The sequence below is a fragment of the Ranitomeya variabilis genome, chromosome 7 (assembly GCF_051348905.1).
Source record: "Ranitomeya variabilis isolate aRanVar5 chromosome 7, aRanVar5.hap1, whole genome shotgun sequence".
Classification (NCBI taxonomy): Eukaryota; Metazoa; Chordata; class Amphibia; order Anura; family Dendrobatidae; genus Ranitomeya; species Ranitomeya variabilis.
This window is the reverse complement of record NC_135238.1, coordinates 7,811,465-7,820,101: the sequence shown is the minus strand read 5'-3', so window position 1 is coordinate 7,820,101 and position 8,637 is coordinate 7,811,465.

Below are 8,637 nucleotides of genomic sequence, written 5' to 3'. Positions count from 1 at the left end.
AGCAGTCTCTCATTACAATGGTGATGTGCCTTAAAGTGGCGGGGGATTGTTTTAATGTCCACCCCCGGGGACACCATCCTGGCCGCGCCAATGTCCCGCACGTGCTCCCTGACACGAACCCTAAGTTCTCGGGTGGTGAGACCAACGTATATCCTGGGGCACGGACAGGTGGCATAATATATCACGTTCGTGGTGCCACAGGATATACGTTCTTTGATCTGGAATGTTTTAGTACCATCACTAGAGGTAAAGTCAGAGCAGCGCAGGACATTGGCGCAGGCAAGACAGTGACCACAAGGGGTGCAACCCACACGAGGGCCACCTGTACCGAAAAAAATTCCGTTCCGGGGCTGAAATATAGTGGCTCCTCACCAGCATATTGCGGAGATTAGTGCCTCTTCTGGGAGTCATGAGGGGAGAGGGGCCCAGGGTGGCACACAGGGATGGCTCGGCCTGAAGGACCGGCCAGTGTTTTTTCAAGATAGACCGCATACCCTCCCATTCATGGTTGTAGGTGGAGATGAATCTGATATGTCCATCTCCACCCACAGTACGGCGTCGGGACCTCGAATGCAGAAGATCACTGCGTTGTGTAAAACGTGCTCGATCATACCTGGCCTTAATAGATCTACGACTGTACCCACGGACAGCAAATCTGTCCTTTAGGTCCAGGGCCTGCGACTCAAAACTGGCCTCAGTGGAGCAAATCCGCCGCACCCTGAGGAACTGTCAGACCGGGACGGCCCTAATAGTGGCTGGATAATGGGCGGATGAGGCATGCAGTAGGGAGTTGACGGCGGTCGGCTTCTGATAGACGTCCGTCTGAATGCGCCGGTCAGAATCGACCTCCAGGCGGACATCCAAGAAGTCGACCGCAGTCTCCACAACAATACATGGAGGGGAACTAATAATAATAATAATAATAATAATAACAACATGGTGTGAAAAACTGCCGTATAACTGTGCAGCACATGGTCTCAGGGCAAGTGCCCTGTATAGTTATCTACAAGAACCTGACGCACAACGGCAATGAACAGATATAATATGCTTACCCATGTAAGGGGAGACGGAGAGGAGAGGGTCCCGCCGGTGGAGAGACCCCAACGCACGTTTCGCAGCGCACAAACGCTGCTTTTTCAAGGGGATGTAGTGTCTGGTGGTACAGGACCTGCCTTTAACCTCCCTGACCCCGGTCACCAATCATGTTGGCGCTGTCGGCGCATGCGCACTGCGGCGGAACGGCGCCGCACAAGGACCTGGCGTCAGGCCAGGTGCGCAGACCAGGAGAAAGCAGCGTTTGTGCGCTGCAAAACGTGCGTTGGGGTCTCTCCACCGGCGGGACCCTCTCCTCTCCATCTCCCCTTACATGGGTAAGCATATTATATCTGTTCATTGCCGTTGTGCGTCAGGTTCTTGTAGATAACTATACAGGGCATTTGCCCTGAGACCATGTGCTGCACAGTTATACGGCAGTTTTTCACACCATGTTGTCTTTTATGCTTCCCATTTTTTCAGCACGGTGCACTATATTGACATTCATTTTTCTCCATTACACATTGGTGCCAATTTATGTAGGGCTGCCCTTTCTTTTGTTCCCCTCCATGTATTGTTGTGGTACGCCCATTTTTCATAGTTCCTTGTCCCATATTTTAACCATTGTATTAATAAAGTTTTTGCTATATTTGTACTCTAGGCTCCTGTTTCTCCTTTTAATATAATGCTGTTGGAGCGATGATTTGAGCGCCCGGGTTATAATTATCTCATATCACACTTGTGTTTGTTCCCGGGTTGGCTTATTATGTCTTCGGGTTTCTTAATATTAAAAATAGGCAAAATCTGATGGAAACCCGATGAATCAGCACAGGAAGCTTTTCTTATTCTGCGTAAAAAATATCAAACTGGAGCAAAACTTTCAGAAGAATTTGGCGCAAAAATGCGAAAACGGTTCATGGGGCAGAAAAGGGACGAAACAAAAATGATGAATCGGCCTTGAGTGTTTTGATCATTCGGTTTCAAGGTCCCTGATTGCTGTCATTGAATAATAAACTAGTTCACGGCCGATTACGTTCTCTTTTTTATAGCTGAGGGTTTGTTACAATTGTTTGTGCACACTGGAATCATCTGGGAGTTGAACAATCAGCAGGAATCTCTCTGCTGTCCTCATAGTTTGTTACAATGTATCAGCGCAGGTAGCATGTATCATTCAGGAGGTCACTGCCGGGTTATGCACTAATCTATAGTGACAACACTCCAGCTGTGCGGAATATTCAGTCTGTGAAGTTCCTTTTAATTACATTTAAATGTATTGTAAAATTCCTGAATGGTGCAAAAAAGCGAATAAACTTCTCTTTAGCGCCTTGGCCCCTCCCTCTTGGCATCACAGTTTGAAAAGCCCATTATTTGGTGCACAGTGAATCCCCTTCATTGTCTTCTACATCTGCTCATTTTTAGGATCTCTGCTTGCTGTTGATCAGTGACCTATGACTTATGGAGGAGTTCACATTGTTATACTGCCACCTGCTGCTGTCATTGAGTATTGCAACTTATAAGGCAGGAGGAGGCATAGTGACACACAACAATCTGCAGCTGTGCATTAGTACTAAACCATATCTATCCCACAATGCACTGCATAATTATTAAACTTTCAAAAATGTTATTAGATACAAATATGTATGTGATATCTGCTATCTGACAACAAGGAGGGGAATAAGACTGCAGTCATGTATCTCTGTATACAGGGAGCTCCCCCTAGTGGTGACTGCAGACAGGATCTTATCATGTATCTCTGTATACAGGGAGCTCCCCCTAGTGGTGGTTGCAGACAGGATCTTATCATGTGTCTCTGTATACAGGGAGCTCCCCCTAGTGGTGACTGCAGACAGGATCTTATCATGTATCTCTGTATACAGGGAGCTCCCCCTAGTGGTGACTGCAGACAGGATCTTATCATGTGTCTCTGTATACAGGGAGCTCCCCCTAGTGGTGGCTGCAGACAGGATCTTATCATGTGTCTCTGTATACAGGGAGCTCCCCCTAGTGGTGGCTGCAGACAGGATCTTATCATGTGTCTCTGTATACAGGGAGCTCTCCCTAGTGGTGACTGCAGACAGGATCTTATCATGTATCTCTGTATATAGGGAGCTCCCCCTAGTGGTGGCTGCAGACAGGATCTTATCATGTATCTCTGTATACAGGGAGCTCCCCCTAGTGGTGACTGCAGACAGGATCTTATCATGTATCTCTGTATACAGGGAGCTCCCCCTAGTGGTGGCTGCAGACAGAATCTTATCATGTATCTCTGTATACAGGGAGCTCCCCCTAGTGGTGACTGCAGACAGGATCTTATCATGTATCTCTGTATACAGGGAGCTCCCCCTAGTGGTGGCTGCAGACAGGATCTTATCATGTATCTCTGTATACAGGGAGCTCCCCCTAGTGGTGGCTGCAGACAGGATCTTATGTATCTCTGTATACAGGGAGCTCCCCCTAGTGGTGACTGCAGACAGGATCTTATCATGTATCTCTGTATACAGGGAGCTCCCCCTAGTGGTGGCTGCAGACAGGATCTTATCATGTATCTCTGTATACAGGGAGCTCCCCCTAGTGGTGACTGCAGACAGGATCTTATCATGTATCTCTGTATACAGGGAGCTCCCCCTAGTGGTGGCTGCAGACAGGATCTTATCATGTATCTCTGTATACAGGGAGCTCCCCCTAGTGGTGGCTGCAGACAGGATCTTATCATGTATCTCTGTATACAGGGAGCTCCCCCTAGTGGTGGCTGCAGACAGGATCTTATCATGTATCTCTGTATACAGGGAGCTCCCCCTAGTGGTGGCTGCAGACAGGATCTTATCATGTATCTCTGTATACAGGGAGCTCCCCCTAGTGGTGGCTGCAGACAGGATCTTATCATGTATCTCTGTATACAGGGAGCTCCCCCTAGTGGTGGCTGCAGACAGGATCTTATCATCTATCTCTGTATACAGGGAGCTCCCCCTAGTGGTGACTGCAGACAGGATCTTATCATGTATCTCTGTATACAGGGAGCTCCCCCTAGTGGTGACTGCAGACAGGATCTTATCATGTATCTCTGTATACAGGGAGCTCCTCCTAGTGGTGGCTGCAGACAGGATCTTATGTATCTCTGTATACAGGGAGCTCCCCCTAGTGGTGACTGCAGACAGGATATTATCATGTATCTCTATATACAGGGAGCTCCCCCTAGTGGTGACTGCAGACAGGATCTTATCATGTACCTCTGTATACAGGGAGCTCCCCCTAGTGGTGGCTGCAGACAGGATCTTATCATGTACCTCTGTATACAGGGAGCTCCCCCTAGTGGTGGGTGCAGACAGGATCTTATCATGTATCTCTGTATACAGGGAGCTCCCCCTAGTGGTGACTGCAAACAGGATATTATCATGTATCTCTGTATACAGGGAGCTCCCCCTAGTGGTGACTGCAGACAGGATATTATAATGTATCTCTGTATACAGGGAGCTCCCCCTAGTGGAGGCTGCAGACAGGATATTATCATGTACCTCTGTATACAGGGAGCTCCCCCTAGTGGTGGCTGCAGACAGGATCTTATCATGTATTTCTGTATACAGGGAGCTCCCCCTAGTGGTGACTGCAGACAGGATCTTATCATGTATCTCTGTATACAGGGAGCTCCCCCTAGTGGTGACTGCAGACAGGATATTATCATGTATCTCTATATACAGGGAGCTCCCCCTAGTGGTGACTGCAGACAGGATCTTATCATGTATCTCTGTATACAGGGAGCTCCCCCTAGTGGTGACTGCAGACAGGATATTATCATGTATCTCTATATACAGGGAGCTCCCCCTAGTGGTGCTGCAGACAGGATCTTATAATGTATCTCTGTATACAGGGAGCTCCCCCTAGTGGTGACTGCAGACAGGACCTTATCATGTATCTCTGTATACAGGGAGCTCCCTCTAGTGGTGGTTGCAGACAGGATCTTATCATGTATTTCTGTATACAGGGAGCTCCCCCTAGTGGTGACTGCAGACAGGATCTTATCATGTATCTCTGTATACAGGGAGCTCCCCCTAGTGGTGGCTGCAGACAGGATCTTATCATGTACCTCTGTATACAGGGAGCTCCCTCTAGTGGTGACTGCAGACAGGATATTATCATGTATCTCTATATACAGGGAGCTCCCTCTAGTGGTGACTGCAGACAGGATATTATCATGTATCTCTGTATACAGGGAGCTCCCCCTAGTGGTGGCTGCAGACAGGATCTTATCATGTATCTCTGTATACAGGGAGCTCCCCCTAGTGGTGGCTGCAGACAGGATCTTATCATGTATCTCTGTATACAGAGAGCTCACCCTAGTGGTGACTGCAGACAGGATCTTATCATGTACCTCTGTATACAGGGAGCTCCCCCTAGTGGTGGCTGCAGACAGGATCTTATGTATCTCTGTATACAGGGAGCTCCCCCTAGTGGTGGGTGCAGACAGGATCTTATCATGTATCTCTGTATACAGGGAGCTCCCCCTAGTGGTGACTGCAGACAGGATATTATCATGTATCTCTGTATACAGGGAGCTCCCCCTAGTGGTGACTACAGACAGGATCTTATCATGTATCTCTGTATACAGGGAGCTCCCTCTAGTGGTGGTTGCAGACAGGACCTTATCATGTATCTCTGTATACAGGGAGCTCCCCCTAGTGGTGGCTGCAGACAGGATCTTATCATGTATTTCTGTATACAGGGAGCTCCCCCTAGTGGTGACTGCAGACAGGATATTATCATGTAATTCTATATACAGGGAGCTCCCCCTAGTGGTGCTGCAGACAGGATCTTATAATGTATCTCTGTATACAGGGAGCTCCCCCTAGTGGTGGCTGCAGACAGGATCTTATCATGTATTTCTGTATACAGGGAGCTCCCCCTAGTGGTGGCTGCAGACAGGATCTTATCATGTATCTCTGTATACAGGGAGCTCCCCCTAGTGGTGGGTGCAGACAGGATCTTATCATGTATCTCTGTATACAGGGAGCTCCCCCTAGTGGTGACTGCAGACAGGATATTATCATGTATCTCTATATACAGGGAGCTCCCCCTAGTGGTGCTGCAGACAGGATCTTATCATGTATCTCTGTATACAGGGAGCTCCCCCTAGTGGTGACTACAGACAGGATCTTATCATGTATCTCTGTATACAGGGAGCTCCCTCTAGTGGTGATTGCAGACAGGACCTTATCATGTATCTCTGTATACAGGGAGCTCCCCCTAGTGGTGGCTGCAGACAGGATCTTATCATGTATTTCTGTATACAGGGAGCTCCCCCTAGTGGTGACTGCAGACAGGATATTATCATGTAATTCTATATACAGGGAGCTCCCCCTAGTGGTGGCTGCAGACAGGATCTTATCATGTATCTCTGTATACAGGGAGCTCCCTCTAGTGGTGGTTGCAGACAGGACCTTATCATGTATCTCTGTATACAGGGAGCTCCCCCTAGTGGTGGCTGCAGACAGGATCTTATCATGTATTTCTGTATACAGGGAGCTCCCCCTAGTGGTGACTGCAGACAGGATCTTATCATGTACCTCTGTATACAGGGAGCTCCCCCTAGTGGTGACTGCAGACAGGATATTATCATGTATTTCTGTATACAGGGAGCTCCCCCTAGTGGTGACTGCAGACAGGATATTATCATGTACCTCTGTATACAGGGAGCTCCCCCTAGTGGTGACTGCAGACAGGATCTTATCATGTATCTCTATATACAGGGAGCTCCCCCTAGTGGTGGCTGCAGACAGGATCTTATCATGTACCTCTGTATACAGGGAGCTCCCCCTAGTGGTGACTGCAGACAGGATCTTATCATGTATCTCTGTAAACAGGGAGCTCCCCCTAGTGGTGACTGCAGACAGGATATTATCATGTATTTCTGTATACAGGGAGCTCCCCCTAGTGGTGGCTGCAGACAGGATCTTATCATGTATCTCTGTATACAGGGAGCTCCCCCTAGTGGTGGCTGCAGACAGGATCTTATCATGTATCTCTGTATACAGGGAGCTCCCCCTCGTGGTGACTGCAGACAGGATCTTATCATGTATCTCTGTATACAGGGAGCTCCCCCTAGTGGTGGCTGCAGACAGGATCTTATCATGTATCTCTGTATACAGGGTGCTCCCCCTAGTGGTGACTGCAGACAGGATCTTATCATGTATCTCTGTATACAGGGTGCTCCCCCTAGTGGTGACTGCAGACAGGATCTTATCATGTATCTCTGTATACAGAGAGCTCACCCTAGTGGTGACTGCAGACAGGATCTTATCATGTACCTCTGTATACAGGGAGCTCCCCCTAGTGGTGGCTGCAGACAGGATCTTATGTATCTCTGTATACAGGGAGCTCCCCCTAGTGGTGGATGCAGACAGGATATTATCATGTATCTGTATACAGGGAGCTCCTCCTAGTGGTGACTGCAGACAGGATGTTATCATGTATCTCTGTATACAGGGAGCTCCCCCTAGTGGTGACTGCAGACAGGATCTTATCATGTAGCTCTGTATACAGGGAGCTCCCCCTAGTGGTGACTGCAGACAGGATCTTATCATGTATCTCTATATACAGGGAGCTCCCCCTAGTGGTGGCTGCAGACAGGATATTATCATGTATCTCTGTATACAGGGATCTCCCCCTAGTGGTGGCTGCAGACAGGGTCTTATCATGTACCTCTGTATACAGGGAGCTCCCCCTAGTGGTGATTGCAGACAGGATATTATCATGTATCTCTGTATACAGGGAGCTCCCCCTAGTGGTGACTGCAGACAGGATATTATCATGTATCTCTATATACAGGGAGCTCCCCCTAGTGGTGGCTGCAGACAGGATCTTATCATGTACCTCTGTATACAGGGAGCTCCCCCTAGTGGTGACTGCAGACAGGATCTTATCATGTATCTCTGTATACAGGGAGCTCCCTCTAGTGGTGGCTGCAGACAGGATCTTATCATGTATCTCTGTATACAGGGAGCTCCCCCTAGTGGTGGCTGCAGACAGGATCTTATCATGTATCTCTGTATACAGGGAGCTCCCCCTAGTGGTGACTGCAGACAGGTTCTTATGTATATCTGTATACAGGGAGCTCCCCCTAGTGGTGGCTGCAGACAGGATCTTATCATGTATTTCTGTATACAGGGAGCTCCCCCTAGTGGTGACTGCAGACAGGGCCTTATCATGTATCTCTGTATACAGGGAGCTCCCTCTAGTGGTGGTTGCAGACAGGACCTTATCATGTACCTCTGTATACAGGGAGCTCCCCCTAGTGGTGACTGCAGACAGGATATTATCATGTATCTCTATATACAGGGAGCTCCCCCTAGTGGTGGCTGCAGACAGGATCTTATCATGTATCTCTGTATACAGGGAGCTCCCCCTAGTGGTGACTGCAGACAGGATCTTATCATGTATCTCTGTATACAGGGAGCTCCCCCTAGTGGTGGCTGCAGACAGGATCTTATCATGTATCTCTGTAAACAGGGAGCTCCCCCTAGTGGTGACTGCAGACAGGATCTTATCATGTACCTCTGTATACAGGGAGCTCCCCCTAGTGGTGACTGCAGACAGGATATTATCATGTATCTC